A 24,644-nucleotide genomic window follows, 5' to 3' on the forward strand; every position below is an offset into this window, starting at 1 on the left:
CATTTTTTACTAAATTTTATTACAATACTCTCTGAGCAGTGTTTGGCACAAGAAAGGAAAAAAGTAAATAAGAAAAAAAAAACAACAAATCCCCTTTAACAATCTAAACATAAACTTTAGCCATTGTAATTACAATGCGTTTGGTTTTTTCTTTCTTTTTTGAGATTTCTGGGGCAAACGCAACAAGCCACTGGCATAGTCAACAAAATCAGTCTATGTACATGTGGCATGAAGCCATGGAGTCTACATTGAAAGCCTTCAAATAATTTCAATGACTAGGCATTTGAAAAATGAAAGCTAAAACAAAACAGTACTAATTGTTGCCTAACCAAAAACCAGTTGTTAAGAATTTTGTTTTACTTTTTCAGTTTAGTTGTAGCCTAAAGAATTTGATTTCATTTTTTTTAATGTTTATAAGTTAATGTGCTGTAAACGGTTGTCGAGTTCAATAATAATTCAAATTATTTTCAAGGCTTACCAGATTTTAAAATATGAAAGTTTAAAGTCCTGAGGGAATGTTTTAGGTATAACAAAAACTTTAATTGAATAATTAAGTCCCAAAAACTCAACAAATAGTACATACAGCTATCTACTCCCATTACAGTTCATTATTCTCTACCATTAATGTATGCTTATATTGTCCATAGAAGAACTAACTTGTTGTCTATTTTGAGGAATTTCTTAACATTTCAACACTAAATGTCATTTTTAATTTTGCAAACTGTAACAACAATGCCTCATTATAACGAAACCGAGACAAAAGTTCACCAAACTAACTGAAATAATGGAGTACAGGTACTCAATGATCAAGCGGTACTGTGACATAGTTGACAACTTTGTATGTTAATTAGAGAAGCCATTGTTGTCTGAAATTGTCATAAGCAATAATAGATGGGTTTTATACAAAAAAGTGGAAGCCTATAAGGTGATAACAAACAGTGTTATTGTTACAGAAGCTTAACAATGCTACTTAATATATTCTGGCTAACATCATTTGGCGAAATAGGTTAAAGAGTTGACAAAGAAGTTCTTTAAAGAAAAGAACTTCAAAAAGAACCAACAATTAACCCATATTTAATCCATAACTCTTTGGAGAAATTCACTATATTTCTATAACATTTATTGAGTGTTAAAGAATTAGCTGATTGATTGAACCGCACTATAAACCAATGCGAAGTTCTAGCATATAAATTAACTTAGTTCCATTTAGTTTGGAATACAAACGAAAAAAAATACTTCCTGAAAAACGAACCAAGAACCATATTTACCACAGAAAGTAGTGATGAATATGGATAATAATTGCGTACTCTAGAGGTTCAAGAAGTCACGTTCCCAGATCGGCTTATATGGCAGCTATATCAGGTTATGAACCGATCAAGATCATACTTGGCACAGTTGTTGGAAGTCACAACAAAACAGCTCACACAAAATTTCAGCCAGCCAAAATTTCAGTCAGATGAGAATTGCGCACAGTAAAGGCTCAAGAAGTCAAGACCAGAGGTCGGTTTATATGGTAGATATAACAGATTATGAACTTATTGTTGTTGTTGGAAGTTATAAAAAAGCTACGTGCAAATGTTTAGCCAAATCGGATAAGAATTACGCCCTCTAGAGGCTAAGAAGTGAAGATCCGAGATCGGCTTATATGCTAGCTGTATCAAAACATAAACCGATTTGTTTCATTTACAATTCCAACTGACCTATGCTAATAAGAAGTGTTGGTGCAAAATTTCAAGCGCCTAGCTTCACTCATTCGAATGTTCACGTGCTTTCGACAGACAGACAGACGGACGGACATAGGCAAATCCACTAAGGACGACAAAACGATCAAGAATTTATATGTGCTTTGTTAGGTCTAAGATCAATATTTCGTTGAGTATACCCCATCCTATGACGGAGGGTATAAAAAGATCTTAGAACCGCTTTTAACAGCACCTTCCAATTGAAGAAATGTAAAGCTCTGTTATAATTTTATATTTCAGTGACAACTTTACAAAATTATTTAATTTTAGCTAGATCCTTCCGATTTTCTCATACTAAAGCAAGATTTTCAACAAGCGGACAGGAATTAAAATGAAAAATATACCATTAAGTTAAGAAGATACAAGCATTTTAAGTTTTAAAAATAAAGTCCTTCCTAATGTCAAAAATTTTTAAGACCATCACCTTAAGAAACATAGCAGAGAACCCTCATTTTAACGAGTGCTGCTCGATTTAAGTTTTAAGCTTAATGATAAACGACCACTAATGTGTTGAACAGTTGGAAAGGTTAGCTGGACAGCTACAGCACTTCTATAGAGAAGTTATGTATTGTTGTATATTTCATAAGTGACATAAATGAAGAATAGTTTAGATCTTCTGATGAGCTGATGAGGTATATAACGAAGTAGTACTTCGAGTGTTTGGGACAATAACTCTTCCAAAAATACATCTATAATACATTAGAGAATAATGTCGGTCGATCTATGAATAATAAATTGTATGAGATATAAGCTTATGAAGATTTTTCGAATGTAATGTAATGCCGATGCACACCCAGGTGGAGCATGTTCTTAATGTCTGTCAAGAAGGAACATTTTTCCCAGTTCGTTCATTGCAACATTTTTAGTTTCAGCATTAAATATAGCTAAAACTCAGCTAATATAGTCCGCAAACGAAAATACAACAACGGTCTATACTGCTAACAGTATGAAGAGGTTAATGCAAGTAATCTGCTGGCTAAATATATGTGTCAGCTGGGATGATGAAGAAAAGGCACAGTGTTCAGAGTTAAAAGTTAGCCCCAGCAAATAAAAACTCCTTAATATGAAAATAAAGGAAGGATTAAAGGATTTCTTCTGCGCATTCTTCCAAACATATGAAAATAGATGTCATATGAGCGACCTGGCCATTATCTTTCAAAATTGAATATGTTTTGCTTTGTTGAACTTATAAGTTGGTTTGACTTCTTTTAACAATAGCTTGTTTGAATTTGCGACCCACTGTTAAAAAAAAGTCATTTGCTTTATGATTTGTCTCATTTCAAATTATACATAAAGCTGTGAAAACAAAGCAATGTTATTCTAAATAATATATTTTAAAAAAAATGTTGGTCTTCCAAAACTACAAAATGGACACACACACATTGCGGCCTCACCTCACAAAGATGCACAACACTGCAGAAAGACACCAAACTAGAGAGACAGCCAGTACAAACAATAAAGCCTATGCTTACAACAACTGTTAGGGGTTTCCACACGTTTGGTTGCATGTAATTATAATAATGATTTATAATAATTTTAGTGCCCTACTCAAGTGGTTTATGTTTTTCATCGTTTCATCGTTTCATTCTTTTTTTTTTTTTGTTTCCCTTAGTTTCAAACATTTTTCGGTTTCAAAATTTTTGCTGTTGAGGCACTCAAGTGTTAATAATGATGATGATGATGGCGTTGACGATGAAGGCAATGAATGATGTTGATGAGCTCTTGGTTATATGTGTAAAGTGATCATGCAAGCTTGACAATGATGATGATAATGATGTTGTATATCAACATCATCATTAGTTTCTTCATTATTTTACACTTGGCTAGCCACTGTATTGCGTTTCATGATCTGTTATAATTTTCATGGTATTTTTTTCAGTAGTTTTTGGCTTTTTTGTTCAATATAAAGCAGGTTGGCCACTAATTGAGCCTCAGTGTTATATGAGCCGTCAAAAGGAATTTGAGAGTTACTTAGGGTATTATTATCCACTCAAGAGTAGATTTTTTTGAAGGGGACATCGCCAATGGCCAATGTAAAGAGGAAGTGGTTATAAATGATGATGGATTTTGGTTAATTTTATAGCAAGTAATCATGTGTGAGGAGGTGTTGTATATTGTAAGAACAAAGAATTTGATAATAGTGACCTAAATATTTTGGAGAATGATCTACCAAAAATACTTTGATACCATAAATTATGTCTATAAGCTATGAAACATATATCTTTCTGGGTTTCAAACGATCACTTTCAATTCTACTATTGCCTAGACAAGTGATTAATTTGGAAACTTATTGGAATTTAGAAAAATTGATCCCAAATATGTTAATTTCAATACCATACGGCATTGGTAGTAAAACAACACCATATGGTGTCAAAGCAATACCACATGGTATGGATGAAATATAAAATATTTAATACCATTACTTTACATTACTAGCCTTGTTAATGAACAGGTTTTTCTGTTAATACCAAACTATTATTGATTTTAGTACCAAACCGTTATTGTTTTAATACCAATCTTATTATCATTTGAATGGAATCATCGTTCATCACACAAGAGACTCTATCAAGTTTTATATAAAAATAACTTCTTTAGAGTTTGTATTACCTCTATTTTCATCGACTTCGAGTATTTCAACACGCTTTTGCGTTCAAAAATCATATTCCAACATTTTATCAATTAAAACAAATATTTTCCAAATGGCGTCAACATTCTAAGTACGAAGCTTAACAAGTTTTTTTTACGTTGAAAGGAATACAAATAGTTGATACCAACTAGTATTAAACAATCTTTCCAATAACGCAAATAAAATTATACCAACCGGTATTGGCAAAGTACTGTCCTTTTTCTATGGGTGTAGGCATAAAATAAATTTTATAGGAGGAAGCGTTTTGTTTTCACACATGTGCATCAAATTTAAGGAGATACAAACATTTTAAGTTATAAAAATCATGCAAGGCAAAGTTAAACAGTACACGACCAGAGGCGACAGAGCCTGAAAATGAGCCGCAAATACAATATGTAACTCATATTTGAGAAGTTGAAATCGAATGGAAGGCAATGCTGCCAGCGGCACAGTCTTGGATTGATAGAACTCTGGCTTCCCCATTTAGAAGTTAATGCTACACGGATGGATCAAAGCTAGAGGATAAAGTGAGCCTAGGTGACTACATTCAGGACCCAGGGACTAAGATCTGTTGTCGACGGTCCGACCATAATATGGACTCGGATGCGGGTCGAATAAATATGAACCTTAACTTTGGGATCTCTGAGGAAAACATATGCAAGCACTTGCGCATCAAATTTAAAGAGATATAAAAATTTTAAGTTATGCAAGGCAAAGTTAAACAGTACACCAACAATGACGACAAAACCTAAAAAGGAGCTACAAAAGCAGTACATAACTCATTTTTAAGAATATATAAGCATTTTATATTGTACAAGTCGTGGTAGTAATAGTATGTAATAATATGAACTCAAATTTATTCAAACAAAGATGTTCTTCCTCTTTAGGATGTCTGGGGAAAACATAATCAAGCATGCTTATCAAGTTGAGGGAGATATAAACATACTAGAATCATGAAAGGCAGAGTTAAACAGTGCACGATCAGAGGCGACACAACCTGAAAATGAGCTACAAATGCAATACATAGCTCATTTTTAAGAAGATATAAGCATTTTAAGTTTTAAAATACCTGAGACGATATTTGAGGTCGAATGCAAGACAATGCTAGCAATGGCGTCAGAAATTTCATTCCACACGGATGGATCAAAGAACTGAGATCTGTTGTCGACTGTCTGACAATAATATGATCCTGCAGGTTTAGATCCTGGCGATCGCGAAATACGTGAGGTGGTATGGTGTTAAGGCGAGGACGTCGAGTGTGAACATATTTACGGATAATAAACTGACCAGCAGGGTTCTTACAACCTGGACTGTAAGTTCGATAACAGTCTAGGAGTGTAAGAAGGGGATAAAAGAAGGTTGGCATGATCCGCATCGTTTGGATGCCAGGCCATAGCGGAGTATGTAAGGGCATTCCTACAAAATTTGTAGGAAATTTTCTTTTCAGAAGAAATTTATAGCAAAGTATTGCAAAATAAACAAAATTTCTTGGAAATTTTATCTAAAGGCAAAATAATTTGGAACTTTTCTCTAAAGACAAAACTTTTTGAAATTCTGGTAATTTGGTAATTTTCTCTTAAGACAAAAATTTTCTCTAAAGAAAAAATTTTCAGAAATTCTCTCCGTAGACAATTTTTTTTTTGGAAATTTTATCTTAAGAAGAAATTTCTGGGAATAATTTCTAAAGACAAAAGGGAATTTTCCTTTGAGACATATAGAGACAAAAATTAAAAAAAAATGTACCCTGTTCTAAGAATTTTTTTTTTTAATTTTTTTAAATTAAACGGAATATAATAGGGATAACATTTCGTGGAAGAAATACATCGAATTCTGACTCAAATTTAATGAGATATAAACAGTTTAAGTTATAAAAATCATGCAAGACATAGTTAAGCGATACACGAACAAAGGCAGCAGAAACCTAAAGTGATTTATATTTATATCCCATATATCTAAAGATATCTAAGCGTTTTAAGTTATACATGTATTCCAGTTAAGTTTTCATTGAAGACAAAATATTGTAGAATTGATTTTCTCTATAGCCAAATATTTTCCATATAATAAGAAACTAATTTTCTCTACAGCCTCAATTTCTAGTAAATTTCTCAAGCGACTAAATTTTTAGATGTAGACAAAATTTCAATTATATCTTACTAAATTATTTTTTAGTTTTATTTAAAGCCCATGCATTGAATTTAAATCGCTTATACTACTAAAAATCTTTTAATTTAATTACACAATATCCCAACGTCAATTTCCATGCTTGCTTAAAAACTAATCTATGAAAACTTCAATCATTTCAATGTGATTATTTGGAAATAACCAACAAAACGGCCTTTTCATAAACGAAAATTTGAATATTATCTGATATCAATAAATCCGTCTTCATTTCCTCTTTCTTTATTAGGAACTCATTTGTCAATATCCCCCCTACTGAGTTAATCCATTTTAGAGATAAAGAAGATGCATACAAAATTTCCTCTATGGAAGATTTGAAGCATAAAAAACCCCTTATAAAGTTGATAAAGCCTTTTGACATATAAAGACTAAGCGATTATAAGATATGTGTTGCTTTAGAAAACCCCATCATAGTCATAAAGCTTTGATTTCTATGCTAATTAGGCCACATCTGACAATGGTTGATATTAAAATAATAAGCAACTTGCCACTTCATAAAAGGCCGTGAGGAAACAGTTGGTGAAATTATTTTTGCAAATTTATGAGCTCTGCATGAGTGAGAGGTGGTAGATAGGATAGGTAACAGTGATTTTTTACGAACAAACACCTAAGCTTTGAAATTATGTTCGAAATTGCCTGTCTTGAATTTTGTCTTGCATTAGTTCAGCTTAATTAAGTTTTAAACAATGTGTGTCGATATTTTGCTTTTATTTTTGGGTTTGCTTTCCTTTGTCTTTCCTCATTATGAAGATGGGTTGGTATATTAGGCAAAAATTAGCCGTGAAGCTTGGTTTGGTTTTTGTTTTTTAAATTAATTTTTAAATCCAAACTCAAAAATTATGACACTAATGGCGCTTTCATTTAATTTATAAAAAAGAAAAGGTGATATTTCAATTTTAATTGATAAGGTCAATAAATGACTTTTTATTACCATTTAATTATAAAATGGGTTAGTCTTTTTATCCGTTTTTTGTTTGTTTTTAGTTTTAAAAGTATCATTTCAACTTTCCTACCAAACATTTTACTAAATCAATTTTGTGTTAAATTTTAATTAGCATATGCTCTAAAAACTTGTTTGAAATATTTATTGATTTTTTTTTTTTTTTTGCTTGAAAGGCTATGGGTAGTAAATTGCGAACACTGAAACTATATGATAAACACACCCATAGGCCATTTAACGCGTGACCTGTTGCTATTTGTGCTAAGACCAAACTAAATGAATATTCAAAGTGTTTTCGTAATGAGTGCGGCTATGTTAAAATATTCCCTAAAATGAAAACTCAATTTAAAGTAAAGGTCTTTATTACAAGGTACACTGGAAAAATAGTCTTAAAATTTAAAGCTCAATAATTTGTTTTACTTCGATTTCCACGACAAGGTTAAAAGTGCGTGAATATCGAATAAGAAGCACACGCTTATCATTCTTACCGTTAATGCTACTAACTCTTGATATGAATGAAGTTTCTGTATTTTATCTCAATAGGTTGGCTTTAGGGAAACACATACGCAAAAGAGACTCATATTTAAGAAGATGTAAGCATTTTAAGTTATATAAATCATACGACGGAGATTTTAACGGTACCGCAAAGGCGAAAGGAAAAAAAAAGACGTCTTACAAGTTTCTAATTACCCATTAAACATTTTCCCAACTGTTTCAAGAAAGGCTAAATACCCTGCTTATACTATTCACCATTAAACGAACAATGCCAATAATATGGGCATCCAATAAAAGTTGTTTCGGAGTAGATTATGCAACTGATATAGAAATATATAGAAAAAATCCGTTCCAAGTTGTTGTTGTTGTAGTAGTGTGTTGTATACTGAGGCAGCAGCTCTTGCTGATGAAGGACTTCATCGGATCAATCCGGTACGTACAACAGGCTGCCATGAGACTGTCCGTTCCAAGTAAGGGGGAAATGCTCCACCCCCAACATTACCCAAATTAACGTGTGACGCTTTGTGTAACATATCGATTCGAAATATAGGGTCGACTCCGGTGCTCCACAACAAAGAAAAAACGACAAACGGACATGTAGGCCCACTCGGACAATATTGGACTCAAATAAAAGTCGTTTGGGACATGAGAACAGAACTGGTATTCAAAGATGGGCTAAGGGTTTGGGGCCCGCGCAGGATGAGACGTTGGCCAATCGATACAAATCTGATTTTTTTCGATAAAGCAGAATCCTTTTAGTTTCGTTCCACAAAAGGAACTAATTCTTAGTTTCTTAGGTCCATTTTCATTTGCGATCCCCTTTTTTAATTCCTTCAAGAGGGGATGCCTTCATGTTTTTAATTGTACATATATATACAAACATTCCGACTGTATATGTAATTGATTTTAAAATTCATTTTTGTACTTTTTTGTTTCGGAGGCCACCGTAGCGCAGAGGTTAGCATGACGCCGAACGCCTGGGTTCGGATTTCGGCGAGACCATCAGAAAAAATTTTCAGCGGTGATTTTCCTCTCCTAATGTTGGCAACGTTTGTGAGGTACTATGCCATGTAAAACTTCTCTCCAAAGAGGTGTCGCACTGCGGAACGCCGTTCGGAGCTTATTCATTGAGCTTAAACAAAATATGGCATGTCAATCAGCTCGTCTACAAATTAACAAAAGTGAGCAAAAGAAAATAGTACATGCAAAAAAAGCAACTATGGAACTAAAAAGAAAAGAGATGGAACTAGTTCCAACAGTTCTTTACTTGGATAAGTTACAAAGAACTAGTTCTATCCGGAACTACCCAACTCTTCCGCTTGCTACAACCCTTATACATCTTGTAGGAAGTGTAAAAAAACCTCATAATTTATTCAAGGACATATTCTTATTCCTCTACACACAAAAAGAACTGTATGATATATTCTGTGAATATATCAAAGATTTCCTATTTCAAAAGTTGCATTTGAAGGTCAAATATAGTCTGCATCATCAGTGTCCTTACGACTTTATTGCAAGCTTCAAACATAACAACATTTTAGTATTCCGTTTGGTGTAGCAGAGTCCTTAGAAGAATTTGTAATTACCACGTTTGCAATGTATTGAAATCTTTTTATTATAAGCTATATTAAACACAAACAAACCGTAAAGTTGGAATTTGGCCTATAGGTTTTATTTAAAATTTACCCATGTCTGACTTAAATGAACTTTGTTCAATGTGATTTTTTTTCAGCGAACTTGTTTCTGCTGTCTTACATGAAACTAATAACAAACTATGTTATGCATATATGTACAAATATTTTGTCATTGTAACATCTTATGAATTAAAATAAATTATTAATAAAAAAAATATAAAAAATTCAAAAATGTATTTTATGGGAGGCCGGTGTGTTTATGTTCGTTGATATTTGCTTGGTCGAAGAAAATGTGTTGATGCATACGTAAATACTTATGAATATGAGAATATGTTTCGATTTTATTTTTAGCTATAAACAAAATCATATACACACGCACACACAAAAACAATAAATTTTTAATACATTTGAATTTATTTTAAAAGTATTTCAAGGTTATCTATAAAGCAAATAATAGAAAAATCCCAGGTTCTTGGGTGAGTTTGAAGGAGAATAATTTGGGGAACATGTAAATGAGTGGTAATATCCACGATCGGAGCTCTTAGAGATGTGGTGGAGATAGTAGAGACAGCAAGGGCAAAGGAACCACTACCATAGCCCGATTGTCCTCTAAGCCACACTGGATGTGAGGAATGTAATAGTCTGACATCCTCCAAGCTCTCAGAGAGGACTTAAATATACCGGCCTATCTGATGAGAATAATGAGAAGTTACTTGCATAACAGGATACTTTTCTATAACTCTCATGATGGAACTAGTGAATATGAGGTCAAATCAGGACCGGATCTTTGGAATGTCAGTTATGATGAAATACTACGCACAGAAATGCCAGACGAAAGCTTTCTAGTAAAATATGTTGACCACATAGCTGCAGTCATAAATGTAAAAGACACGGAAGGTACGGCGTGCAAAGTACGGCAGGTGATGCTAAGGGCATAGGACTGGCTGGACTTCCACGGTTTGCAACTTGCGATGGAGAAGAAGGATGTGCTACTCCTTGCGAAAAAAAAATATCCTAGTGAGAATGGATATGTGCATAGACGACATACTGATGAAGACCAAGAGATCGCTCATATATCTAGGAATCCGACAGGATCCAAAGCAGCCCTATGCAGAGCAAATCCGGCAAGCGACAACAAAGGCCGCGATGATAATGGCGCAACTCAGTCGACTGATAGCAAACATATGTGACTAGGCCTCACCCGAGCAACCGCAAACTCTTAATGGAGACATGGAAAAACATCCTTCTCTATGGGAGCAAAATATGTGGCCTGACACAGTAGATAGCATGCCGAGCGAAATCCCTGCTTTCTGCACAGTACGGCGGCTCTTAGAATCATATCATCTTACCGGACAGTGGAGGAGCCCGCAGCCCTTGTAATAGCCAGAATGGTTCTAATAGACCTACAGGCCATGGAGCGCACCAGACTCTTCACCACGAAGTGCAACACCCAGAGAGGACAGGGTGAGATTTAAACAGATAATACACGGGCCATTCGGGAGGAGACTATTGGGCTATAAATTTGTGCAGATGGTAGATATGCAGCGAATGGCAAGCAATTGTTGTTGACACTTACAACTCTCAACGACCAAAACATAAAATACTCCATTAAATTCGTTGAGCTATTGGGTTGCCCAAAAAGTAATTGCGGATTTTTCATATAGTCGGCGTTGAAAAATTTTTTCACAGCTTGATTAAAGTTCATTCTAAGTTTTATTAAAAATGCATTTACTTTCTTTTAAAAAATCCGCAATTACTTTTTGGGCAACCCAATATTAAAAGTGTTGTTGCTGATGACCATAAAATGATTGCTGGAGCTCTTACATTGAGCGTAGAAGACAGACACACATAGCTACCGTTCAAAGCTTATGAGCTGAAAATAATTTGCGTGCTTTGTAATGGCTTGTGTAAAGAAAAAAGTGCAAGTAAGTCCGCCACTTTTGAACAGACGGAGACAGGCAGTGGGTGCGATAAAAGCAATCCTGATAAAAGAAATACAAAAAGCAATTTCAAAAAAAACAACGGAATATATCTATGCCGATCCACAAAACTTGATGTCCCATTTCTCTGCTTGCTTTGACTTCATATGGCACTCATCTGAGTGGTTTTAATTTGTAAATAACACACGATGTCCGTCGACCAAATTGACAACCACATCCACTGAACGATTACAAAACGTTCCCGCATCTCTCACTCTATTGCATTTGTGCGTGTGTTTTCAGCCAACTTTGTTTTTATGTGACATGTGATACAGACAATTGTTTTGGCCAAAGAAGCTATTGAGTGCCAAATTTTGGGTCTCTCGTCTGGACGCAAACACAACAAAGATGATATGGAAAATCGCCAGATATGGGATCCACTTCAAAGTAATGCGAAAGTGGTTTCGAGGTGAAATTAATTTGCAGGTGTGACACTGGTTGGATTTTTAGCCGGTACCGTTGATTACGGAGTCCGCAATAAGGCTAAAGACGTACCCGTAACACGCGTAAAGCATCCTGACCCGCAAAAAAACAAGTAATAGCGTGTTAAGTTCAGCCGGGCCGAATCTTATCGAGTTATGTGCGCGGTATCTTCTTTTAGGTAAACAAAGAATAATGGATAGGAATTGTTATGCTATTGGAGCTATACCAAGTTATAGTCAGTAGAAGTCATTGAGTAATATTTCAGTTCATTCGGACAAGAATTGCACCTTGTAGGTGATTAGGAAGCATAATCGGGAGATCGGTTTATATGGGAGCTGTATCAGGCTATAGATCGATTCAGACCATATTGAAAACTTATGTTGGGGGTCATGGCAGAAACCGATGTATGTTTCAGCCATATTGGATAAGAATTGCGCCCTCTAGAGGGTTAGGAAGTCAAGATCCCAGATCGATTTATATGGCAACTATATCATGCTATGTACCGATTTGAACCATACTAAGCACAATTTTTGGGAGTCATACCAGAAAATTTCATGTAAAATTTCTGCCTAATCGTAGAAGAATTGCGCCCTCTAGTGGCTCAGAAGTCAATATCCAAGATCGATTTATATGGCAGCTATATCAGTTTATGTCCCAATTTGAACCATACTTAGCACAGTTCTTGGAAATCATAACAAAACACTACATGCATATTTTCAGCCAAATCGGATAAAAATTTCCCCCCTAGAGGCCTAAGATGTCAAGATGCCAGATTGGTTTATATGACAGCTATATCAGGTTATGCACCGATTTGAATAATACTCGGTACAGTTATTGGTAGTAATAACAAACAACTTCATGGTAAATTTCAGCCAATTCAGATAAGTATTGCGGCCTCTAGCGGCTCAAAAAATCAAGACCCAAGATCGGTTTATATGGCCCATTTACAATCCCAACCGACCTACACTGATAGGAAGTATTTGTGCATTACTTCTTCGAAAGTTAGCGTGCTTTCGACAGACGGAAGAACATGGCTAGATCGACTTAAAATGTCCTGCCGATCAATACATACTTTATGGGGTCTTAGACGCATATTTCGAGTTGTTACAAACATAAGGATGAAATTAGTATACCCCCATCCTATGGTGGAGGGTATAAAGAAATCCTTACATTCAGTGTTAACGGTATGGATTTGTTTGCAATATAACGTTTTTGATACTTTGCTATGATCGGAGATAACAGCGTATCTTGCTGCATGTTATCGCGTATTATTCATTGTTATCGAAATGTAACTCACTCTGAGTTGAACGCTTATGAGCTCCATCCTCATAACAACGTAGACAAATTAATGAGCGGTCTTATATTAAAACGCCTACAACACTCATTACATGTGGTACATTTATGCTAAACACACTTCGTCGCTAAATATGAAAATGTAGGACTATGCCCTTTGTGCGCTATGTTGCAAGTCATGGGGTTTCTAAGGTCTCGTCTCATTTACACTTCAAATCCTCAGTGACCATATATCGGGATATCAACTAAACTGGATGGTTACTTCAACAGTTGCTACGTTAAGCCTGTTTATTTTTAGGTATGATTTTAAACTCTGTCCGTCCCAACTAATTTAATTAACTTTTTCATTGTTGGTTGAAGAAAAAGGTAACTAAACCATATACAAGCCATTTGTTTGTCTCATATTAACTAAGCTAATAATACTAAAAGCATTTTCATTTGTCATAAACATTAAGATTAAATTTTTATTGGTCAGTAAACGGTAGTTTTTTTGTAAATGACAACAAAAGCACAAGAACTTGTTGGTATGTAAATTTTTTTAAATAAAGTCGCGTGATTTGTTGTTCCAAGCACAGGTTATTATGCTGTCATTTTTGTCTTCAGGGTGACAAAAAAAAAACTTTGTTTTAGGTCAGCTTCAAATGAAATATGGTTTAACGGATAGTGTCATATGTAGATAGTTCTGGTATTGTAGAATTACTTCATTGTTGGGTTTTTTTTAGGAAATTGAAGATGTTGCGTAAAGGGGTTGGGCTAGAATAAAGTTAACCATATGTTGCAAAGTTGAATTACTAGAAACAAAATGAAGATGTATGAGAATATCTTTATCGATGCAGATTTCTGGACAAACTTGTTTTCTCCAGGATTAAAACTCATGCGTTTAGCGTCAGCATATGCCCCTGCATGCTAACTGTTGTCGCACGCCCCTTAAGAAGCCTGCTGTATGTAGAAAATGAATGAAAAAGGGCACATGTTGTGGTTTAATCATGTTCGTGGAGACAAGCGCATCATCCGTATCAAACGCAGTGGCGCCCAAATAAGTCGGCTTTACAAGAAATCAGTTTTGGAAGCTATAACTACACATGCACCGGTTTGGCTCATTTACAATCCCAAAAAACCTACATATGTATATCACTTTCGAATGCATTCCCTGATCACCTGAGTGACGTATCCTGGCATGCCGTCATTTCTTTGCAACCACCGAACTTCATAACCTCTGAGCGCCGGACGTTTATCAATCGGAAGAAGGCCGATTGGGCTGGCTTCAGAGAGTACACCCATCGCCGCTTCAGTGAACTGACACTCCGCCTCGGATGTTCTACTTGCCGAGAAGAAATTCCGAGACATCATTAACGCAGCAGCCGCTAGTTTTATACCAACCGTTCGAATACCCCAAGTGCGGCCCAATTTCCCGGCACAGGCAGTGGTACTCGCAGACGAGCGTGATGGGATTCTTTGTACGGACCCCACTAACCCCAAAATCAGCGACCTGAATCTGGAAATAAACGCACATAAGCTGAATTTGTGGCTAGAACATTTGAAACAATGTAACTTAGGCACCGGTTTAGGCAAGCTGTGGTATACTGTTAAGTCACTCGCGACCCCCGGCAGACGGGATGACAGGACCTCAGTCACTTTTGGCGAAGTAACCGTGATCGATCCGAAGAAATGCGCCAGGTTGTTCAACCGTCAACTTATTGTGCATCTCTAGAGTGAAAGGGCAAGGAGGACAGCCATTCGCCGTATCCATGGTCTCCAATCCGATGGACAGCCATCACGATATACCGTGGGCGAAAATACGAATGTCATCCGTGCCGCCAAATCATCCAAGGCGTTGGGCCACGACGGAATCTCTACACTGATGCTGAAGAATCTGGTTTAACCTGGAGTTGAGTACCTTACTATTGTCCTCAACCTGCCTTTGAACACTCTTATAGTGAAAATCATCAGTAAATCCAAGCCCAAAATGAGAAAAAATTGTCCCAGTCCTATTATCCTCGATTTTATGATATTGGTCTTGAACTGATTGTAGCTGGAGAGAGTTATAAAAAAGGCCCCAACCGCGGCCAAATGGCAATGTCTGGTTAATGGGCAGAGTGATCTCGTTACTGAAGCCTGCAAAGGTCCCGAGTTTGGGGGAGGCGTACTGACCGGTCTCTATTATCTCACCAGTAGCAAAGACGCTCGAGGCATTACTGCTCTCGAGCCTGGTAGGAGAATTTCCATTCGCCGAGCATCAATATGGATTCTGAAGACTGCATAGCACAACAACTGCTTTGCAGGCCATCACCGCACAAATTTTCCGTGGCTTAAATCAGCCTAGGCCATGTGATAGGACGGTCTTCGTGGCACTGGCCCTATCGAAAGCATTCGATACGGTCAGCCATACCAAACTATCTGAGAACATCGCCAACACGTCCCTTCAGCCAGGGCTAAAACGCGGGGTAGCGAATTTTATGTGTTGTCGCCAGTCATTTGTAAGAAGTCGAAGCGCCGTAGAATTTAACACGGAGTTCCCCAAGGCGGGGTGATATATCCGGCACTGTTTAAACTCTACCTATCCTCCACTCCACACCTTCAGACGGCATAGCGATCATGGCATCAGGCCCCCTACCCATTACTGACATATGCGATAGGTTGAACGTCTGCCTTAACGAACTTGCCTCATATTTCGCTGCAAGAAATCCGAAGATATCTGCCACGCGTGAGGTGAATGCTGAGCTTACTGGGATAGTCGATGGAGAAAAGATTCCGACCATCAAGTGTCTCAAAATACTTTGACGTCACATTTGACAGATCTTACACATTCTCCCCACATGCCACAGCAATTTGCGATAAAGTCTAAAGTAGAAACAAGGTTCTCACGTCACTTGCAGCACTTGAGCTGCAGACAAAGAAACCTTGTTGACCTTGTGGTCTCGTCAGGTCTGTGACACGCAGTGGAATAATATTCAGATCTGTTAGAACGCCGCTCTCGAACTGCGACGGGCCGTCTCCTCAGTTATCATGTGGACCACCTCTATCAGGTGACACAGATGCTACCAGTGTGAAGACATAACTACATGCTGTCTAAGCAATACCTTTTGGGCTGTTATCGCAGAAAACATCCAAATCATCATCTTGTGGATAGATATCCAACGCCAAGAAGCTGAACCTCTAGAGCGTGAGGTTCAGCGCTACAAGAGAGAACTTTTAGATCAAGCGGCATATCATGCGGGTCTAGACAACATTCATGGAGACACGATAGCAGATGCGGTAAATAGCTTCCGGATGAATGTAGTCCTTGGAGAACGCCCGCTCCAGTTGCACCTGAAGAGATTAACCTCCCCCGGCAAACCAGAGTAGTTTTGGCTCAATTACGTTCCGGCAGATGAAGCCATCTCTATTCCTACAGAGCAAGGATTGATGCAAACGTGCAAGTCCCGATTGTGACCAGGGACCACACGTCACCTATTTAACTGGCCAGCCAGACCCACTCGACTCAAACCCAGATCCCTCTGGACGCACTCCATCTTAGTCGTAGAGTTCCTAGATCTGGACACTCAACAGAATCAAGTAGACGAAAGATAGAACACAACAAACTGCTTAAACAACAACAACTTTCGAACGGCCAGCTTAACTTCGTGCTTTCGATAGACATAAGGATGGAGAGGTACTATTTATAGACTCTAAAACCAAAATTATGAGGTACTACAAACGTAATGGCAAAATTTTTATGCCCCCGATACTTTCGTAGAGGGTAAAATTAATAAAAACTTACATTCTGAATAATCTCAGTTCCAAATTATTATCCAAAAAGATATCCAACAACTTTTTTGCAAAGAAAACATCAACTTGGTAGAGTAACGACAACGAAAAAGTTCAAAAACATGAAGAAAATATATGTTCAGCGAATTGCGAGCTTATTCTTAGCTGCTTTGACCTTTATTGCATTTGAAATTTAATCTAGGGTGTTTTCAATAATTCAGAAAACTTAATGTAGATTTGGTATACTAGGTTTATTTGACACATTTCCCTTATATAAATGTAAAATAAACCCATTCTAAGGCTTCATTAAGTTTTGTGAATACGACCGTTAAACTCTAAAAAACACCTATCAAAATCTACATTTTCTCACAGTTTTTAAACTTTTTGTTACAATAAAAACACAATTAAAAAAGAATTGTAAACTTACCTAAAAATATAGAGAAGTGATGTTGTAAATAAATCCTCTGAACTTGAAGAAGGTGTGTAAGCGATAGACCACTTAACCAAAAAAACCAACAACAATAAACAAATGTCAGCATGGCAGCGACAGCAACAACCAGCAACCAACAACAAACAGACGCCAGCCAACTAGCCAGCAGCAGCTTGCTCACACCCCAAAACTGTATCACAACAATTGATTGTAACAAAGATTTATCGATAAAACACAACAACAATACGATAACGAAATGACAGCAGGCAGTTGTTATTGTTTCTCTTGTGTTTTTTTTTTTTTCTTAATAAATAAATAACAATTGAAAATTTACTAAATTAAGTTTATGTTTTGGGTTTTTTTTTCTTTTATTAAAGAAAGGAAAGCATAAAAAATCTAAAAACACAAAGCTAGCTCGTTTAGTGGCTGTCTCAGCGTAGAAAAGCCATAAATTTTTGAAGAAGTGATAGAATAAAAACTGAAACTAAAACCAATACCGTTAAGTGACCGACTGGCAAAAGTTAGTGGAGCTTTGTTTGAAGAGTGTAAGAGATAATGGTAGTGAGGGGAAGTGAGAGAGAGAGGCAGGGTGAGAATGAAAAATACCCACCATAAGCATGTGGTAAATTGAAAGTAATTGTCAAGGAACAATTGAAATTAATACATTTTGATGTATGGGAACTTCTTTATGAAAGTTTGGTGTTGCGAAGTTAAGAAACAGGGATGGTAAAAATAAGATGATGTAAACCAAGTATCAAAATGGGCGGTAAAAAGGAATACATATCTAAAGAAGTAAAATGTTGACAGCACTTTTTATCCAAAAAAATGATACATTTTCTATGGGGAAAAATTAACAAAATTTTTAGAAAATAAGATTGGGACATTTTTTAAAAAATATTGTTTTCTTAAATGATTAATTTTGTAAAGATATAAAATTTTAAATATGTGGCCACCGTAGCGCAGTGGTTAGCATGTCCGCCTATGACGCTGAACACCTTCGTTCGAATCCTGGCGAGAACATAGGAAAAAATTTTCAGCGGTGGTTATACCACCTAACCTACTATTTGGTATGGCAGCCATGTACAAGCTTCTCCACAAAGAGTGAGGTGGGGACGCTATTCGAACTAGGCTATAAAAAGGAGGCCCCCTATCAATGAGCTTAAACTTAAATCGGGCAGCACTCATTGATATGAGAGAATTTTGCCCCCGATTCCTTAATGGAATGTTCATGGGCAATATTTGAATAAATTTTTAAACAAAAATTACATTTTAGCAAAATTTTCTACAGAGATAAAATTTTAAAACAATTTTCCAAAGAAGCAAAGTGCTAACTGGATCAAATTTGAGATAATTTTCAATTATGACAAATTTTTGACGAAGGCAAAAAGGCGAAGGCGAATTGGTACCGTGTTCGAACCGCGGACTACTGGATTCAGTTCCCACCAGTGGCTTTGGTCTGAGTTAAGATTGCTAAACTTAACTTAGACTTACTTAGATAATCTAAGTCCATTGCAATACCACAGTAGCGTCAGACCAAATCCTCTGGTGGGTGGTGGTGGAGTAGCACTCTAACCTAACTTAACCCTAACCTACAAAGAAGTGAAATTAAAAAAAAAATTCTTTAGAAATACAACTTTGAGACAAATATGTTTTTCAAATATTCCTCTATAGAAATAAAATTTTTAGAATATTTTGGGTAGAGTAACATTTTTACCAAAATTTGCAAAAAAAAAAAAAGTTTTTTTTTTTTTTAATTTATAAATATAAAATTTTTGCAAAAATTTCTGCAGGCAATAAATGTTGCAAACTTTTTAGAGAAATAACATATTGACAATATTTTCAGTGGGATAAAAAAAATCTGAAATGTTTTGATATTTTTAATATAAATATTTGACAAAACTTGAGATGAGATATATGAAGAAAGTGGGCAGTTAGTGCCTGACTGACACGTCCACAGGTATGTGTATTCCCTGGAGGATCACCGATCCATACGCGCCTAAAGCCTAGTATTGACTTCATTCGCAGCGAAAGTCCCTATTAAATTATTACGAAATCCGATGGAATCTATTCTTTGCCAGACGCAAACAAAAGTTAAACAACAACTCACAACGAAGACAACATCATTGTAACAGAGTTGATTGGTGCCAGAATTTGTATTGGCGCAGCGACATGTCGCTAATATTTTGCTTATAGAACTCAGTACCACTTCTACAGAATGTGTTCGCATTTTCTTCGTCACCATTTTTTATGTGTTCTGACAGTTGTTCGGTCGAAAAGTCGAACTCAGTACTAGGCTTACGTATCTACTCGATGTGAACCAAACTGTTGTCATACGCGTTCACTCATACATGATAAGACCTGTAGGATTTTGACGCGTCCCCCGTCGAAACTGTCCTGTCTTGTGTACTTACTGAGGCGGCATTCTAGCGAGAAGTCTGAAAAATGACTTGCCATTATGGAAAGCCTTTGCACATTTAGATTCGTACCTTTCTCATTCTTGTCTAGATAGCAACTGCAGTAATTATAATACAGAAATCCTATGTACGCTTCCATAGGGTCTTTCACTCAGAGCATGTAAAGAGAATCAAAAATCTCTTATTAAACGTTCGATTGGGCCTATGCACCGGAAAAACCCAGATCACCAATAGTATTGGGTTGCTCAAAAAGTAATTGCGGATTTTTTAAAAGAAAGTAAATGCATTTTTAATAAAACTTAGAATGAACTTTAATCAAATATACTTTTTTACACTTTTTTCTAAAGCAAGCTAAAAGTAACAGCTGATAACTGGTACAGAAGAAAGAATGCAATTGCAGAGTCACAAGCTGTGAAAAAAATTGTCAACGCCGACTATATGAAAAATCCGCAATTACTTTTTGGGCAACCCAATAGTTCGCCAAGAAGCACTTCACCCACAACAAGATGTGACTACAACAAAAACAATAATCTCTTTTCAAAAATCAGCTGCTACTTCATTCTTCTTCGATTGACGCAAGAACACAGTTTCCCAGCAGTTCGGCATTCATATAAAGATTCCCACCTCGCCACCGACACCACACTGGCTATGACGTCTGCTATGTTCAATAGGCGACTAGTTCGGTCGCCAAAGATGACTCCCTCCTGGCATATTCCCCTACATTCATTAAATGAGTAATACAATGTGCCACTCACTGTCCTAAAATCCAAGGTCCTGGATGCTGCCATACTCGCTACTTAAATCAACAGTTTCTAAGGTTGTAAACCTTCTTTCAGGATTTCATTTGAGGCTATTGTAATGGCACATACTCTATTCAGGCGCTCTAAGCGACATAACGATATCGAGTGTCTTAGAGTAGACCCAAATCGATTCTCTGATTCCACTTTGGAGTCATCAGCGAAGTCTTATCGCCCTTCAGCACAAAATCCGTCTTCCAAACATCCTTTCCGGGAAAGCAAATCCTGTAGATCGTATTTCGATGTTAGTTAGTCTGAGAATTTCCTCAACCTACTCTCCACATCTAAAGTATTTAGAAAGGAACTGTAGCATTCTCTATTTCCTATATTATGCCGAGCTCCTTCAGCTTAAGGGAGAGCTTGGCGGCACAGTTCTGAATGTCGAACTCAATAGGTTGCATATCCAGTAACGATTACAAACAACGATTACCAACTACGTCGTGGATAGTGGACGCTCCAACAGACTGGCTTTCTCAAACTACCTGGTACAAGTCTTCCGATTTAGATATACATAGCTCCCATATATATGTTTGTCAAATTTTGAGAAATATTGAAATAAAGTGCTCATTTGTTAACCGATTCATTAAATAAATTTGCCAAAATTAGATTTTAAATTGTATTTCTATTTTATATAGAAAAATTCATTTCTATAAAAACAAAATCAAATATTTTTACAATACTTTTTATTAAATCTCAATGAAAAAATGATTTTCTAAGATGACATTTTTCAGGAAAAAATTCACTACAATAACAAAAAAAAACTTTTAAAAAAATAAATAAACTGCTTTATGAAATCTACTGCATTTTTCAAAAATTTAATTTTGGTTTACATTTTTTTTTAATTTTAGTTTTGTAATTAAATTTTATTTGAATTCCAATGGGATTTTTAGAAATTTTTTTGTTCAATGTGCTATTTTATCACACATTTTTAAATTTCGTTCTTTTATTTCTCTTAATGTACTGTGAGCAAAAACTTTACTGGGTCTTAAACTCCACACTCTTAGTTACTTTTGTGGCTACCATTAAATATTTCAAACCCATTACCTTATAACATCCCTGTGAAGAACTAAAGAATGAAATGACATACTGTGAAGTGATTTAAAAAAAAAACACTCAAAGTTCTGAGCATCAACACTAATGACAGAAACAAAACCAAATAAAAAAAAGCACTGTAAGCTTCCGTTATTATAGGTTGTGGTGGTGTTTTTGATAATGAGTGAGCTTAAATTGACAGACCACCGGCCGGCCAACAGACAGACGATAGTTAGAGTGGCAGGCCCACCGGCAGGTAGTAGAAGTAGTATGTCATTTATGTGTGATTTCCCGGAAATGCGTTTTTGTTTAGGGCTGCTACTTGCTGCCGGTGGCTAGCAGGCTGGCTGGTGGTAAGGGGCAGCAATGACACTCATTCGGTCCCAATCATACAAACTAAGAAAGTTACCTCAAAAACTTTTTGTAAGCATTTCCCTTTTTTATGGAATGAAAAATAAAAAACTTTAGGGCTATTTTGTTTAATTTACATTTTTTTACAATACTACAATGAGTTTTGTTTGTTGGCAGTTGGTTCTTCCGTCTTTCTTCGGCCACAAAAAGCCTTTACTGAGAGATTCTTTTCTTTGTTTTCTTTTGTTATTAAAGTAGTTGTTGTTTAGAACTGTGGGCTATGATTGTCATTTATTGACGCCCTCGTATGTCACTTCACAGAGTTATGTTGTTTTTGTTGTTGTGTGGTTGCTGAAAGCCGGCCGTTGTTCTCATTGTTATTCCTCTGCCGCCCCCAAATGCAAGCACTAACAGAACAGCTGACGCTTTATGATGGTGTCTGTTGGTTGTTGTTGTTGTTTTTTTCAGTAAGAGGGGTTTGATGCCTTGAGTGTTTCTGTGCTAAATACCGTTTCTTAGACTTAGGTTTCTTCTTTTTAATTTTTTAGGTTTTTCATTGAACCCCTTGGTTTGCTATGCAAATTTTTTTGCTTTTTTAGTTTTTCTATTTGCTTTTCATTAAAGATCTGCCACAAATTCATATAAAAGCCATCAATTTATATTCACACCCACATTTTGTCAAGAGTGATATGAAATTCTTGTTTTATTTTTCTCCAACACAGTTTTGTTGTTGTTGCATTTTATAATATGTAGCAAAAAACCAAAGCAGCTTATTCAATATTCTGAAGAAATAATACAATCATTGTGTAGACAAAATACGTAATTTTAAAAATTCACACTTTCCTCCCACAATTTTTTTCTGTGGTTTTTGTTATTGTTGTTTCATTCACATATTTAGAGGTTTTTCACATTTGTGATTATTTTTCTATATATTTTTGTTTAAATTATTTATTCTTTCATATATACATATAGTAAACCTACGTAGGCATGTAGGCATTTCTTTTCCATATATTTATTTTCTCTTATTTTCTTGGTTTTCAGCAAATTTTCGCATTAGATCAGTGATCTATTTTTGTTTCAAACAAAATTTTCCAAATTGAAAACAAAACACCAAAGAAAATCAACCTACTTCACTTTGTTGTTGCTGTTGTTTGCCTTCTTAGCAAAGCAACAAATCGCAAACGTTTCGCATACAATTCACTCGCAACGCGCGCGCTCTTCCCTTACAATAAACACGTAAACCGCCTAAGTGCAAGGGGTAGGGGTTTTCTCGTTTCCGTTTCTTTGGAGCCGTTCGGGCCGGTAGCTAAATGTAAACTAAGTGTGTTCATGCAACTAAACTTTAAAGCGTCCTCAACCAGCATGGTTCAGGGATGATAAATGTATGTGGTTACGAAAATGGTACAAAAGACGAGTCTAAATGGTACTTTTTACAGCCAAAAAGTACTACTGCTATAACAACAACGAATCCCATTGCAGCCGGTTGTACGTACTGGAATGGCGCGATGAAGTTCTTCATCGACAAGGACTGCCGCCTCAGTGTACAACACACTGCTACAACCATTTTTGCTGAGGGATAGGAATCCACGCTGGAGGCCATTGTTGAAGATACTTTCGAGCATTAAAAGGTATCAAAAAAGTACTAAAGTATTAAGATTATCATCCCTGGCTTGGTTGATGAAGGCTTGTCATCGTGTGCGTGCGGTGTTTGTGCTCAGTGTTTCTTTCCCCCAACACCCCACATGAACACTATTATTGTGTGCTCTCACTTCAAACAAAATAATAAACAGAGAGGAGAATCAGTTATGAGGTGGCCTGATAAGGGGCCTCGTTGTACTCATTCATATGTACATACGTATATCATGAATATAAGCTGCATTTGTTATTAACACAGTAAAAAAACACAAATAATAAGAAAGTCATCCGATTTTATCTACAGAAGTAAAAAGATCAACGACTAATTAAATAATTAAATTGACGAAGTGAGAAGTTTCAGCAAAGCTAATTTAAATGTATATTCGAATGAACGATAAGAATGTCTAGCACCAGTGTGCCAAACTGTGGCCTTCTCGCACCCATCAGAAGAGTTTAATGTTGTACACAGTCAAACTCTTTCAGCCGATCCTCTAGCGCCACAAGAATCTTACTTATAAAAGACAAGTGAAAACGTGCTAAGTTCGGCCAGGCCGACTGGCAGACTATCGATATTCGCTCCATTCGATTGTTTCGATATTCTTCTTCTTAGCTATTGACACTATTGAAAACACGTAAAAATGCAGAAATTCGACCGGGTCCAGCTTTTAATACCCACTATACCTAGAGACCTGTACAACAGCTAATCAATAATACTGGAGCTATATTTAAGAGATTCGTGAACCCGTCTTCGATAACGTTTATATTAAAAGTGCCTTACAAATATTTGGTCTGAGAATCCTTAACCCTTTTTGGGCTTTGCACTCCTCACCTAATACTATCATACAAAGTTGGAATAACCCACAACTAGAATTCTTAACCCTTTTTGGGCCTTGCACTCCTCACCTAATACTATCATACAAAGTTGGAA

The 24,644-nt window shown here is 36.2% G+C and overlaps 1 protein-coding gene across 2 annotated transcripts in view; it reads right to left on the reverse strand.

The window, feature by feature from the left end:
* LOC106086552 (uncharacterized) overlaps positions 1-23,396 on the reverse strand; it is a 195,685-nt gene extending 172,289 nt beyond the window's left edge. For both annotated transcript variants that reach the window (XM_059367510.1, XM_059367511.1), the window contains exon 1: positions 23,211-23,396. The gene's annotated coding sequence lies outside the window, so the exon portion shown is untranslated. The remainder of the gene's footprint in view (positions 1-23,210) is intronic.
* Positions 23,397-24,644: the final 1,248 nt, after the last annotated feature.

This window comes from Stomoxys calcitrans, chromosome 4 (genome assembly GCF_963082655.1).
Source record: "Stomoxys calcitrans chromosome 4, idStoCalc2.1, whole genome shotgun sequence".
NCBI lineage: Eukaryota > Metazoa > Arthropoda > Insecta > Diptera > Muscidae > Stomoxys > Stomoxys calcitrans.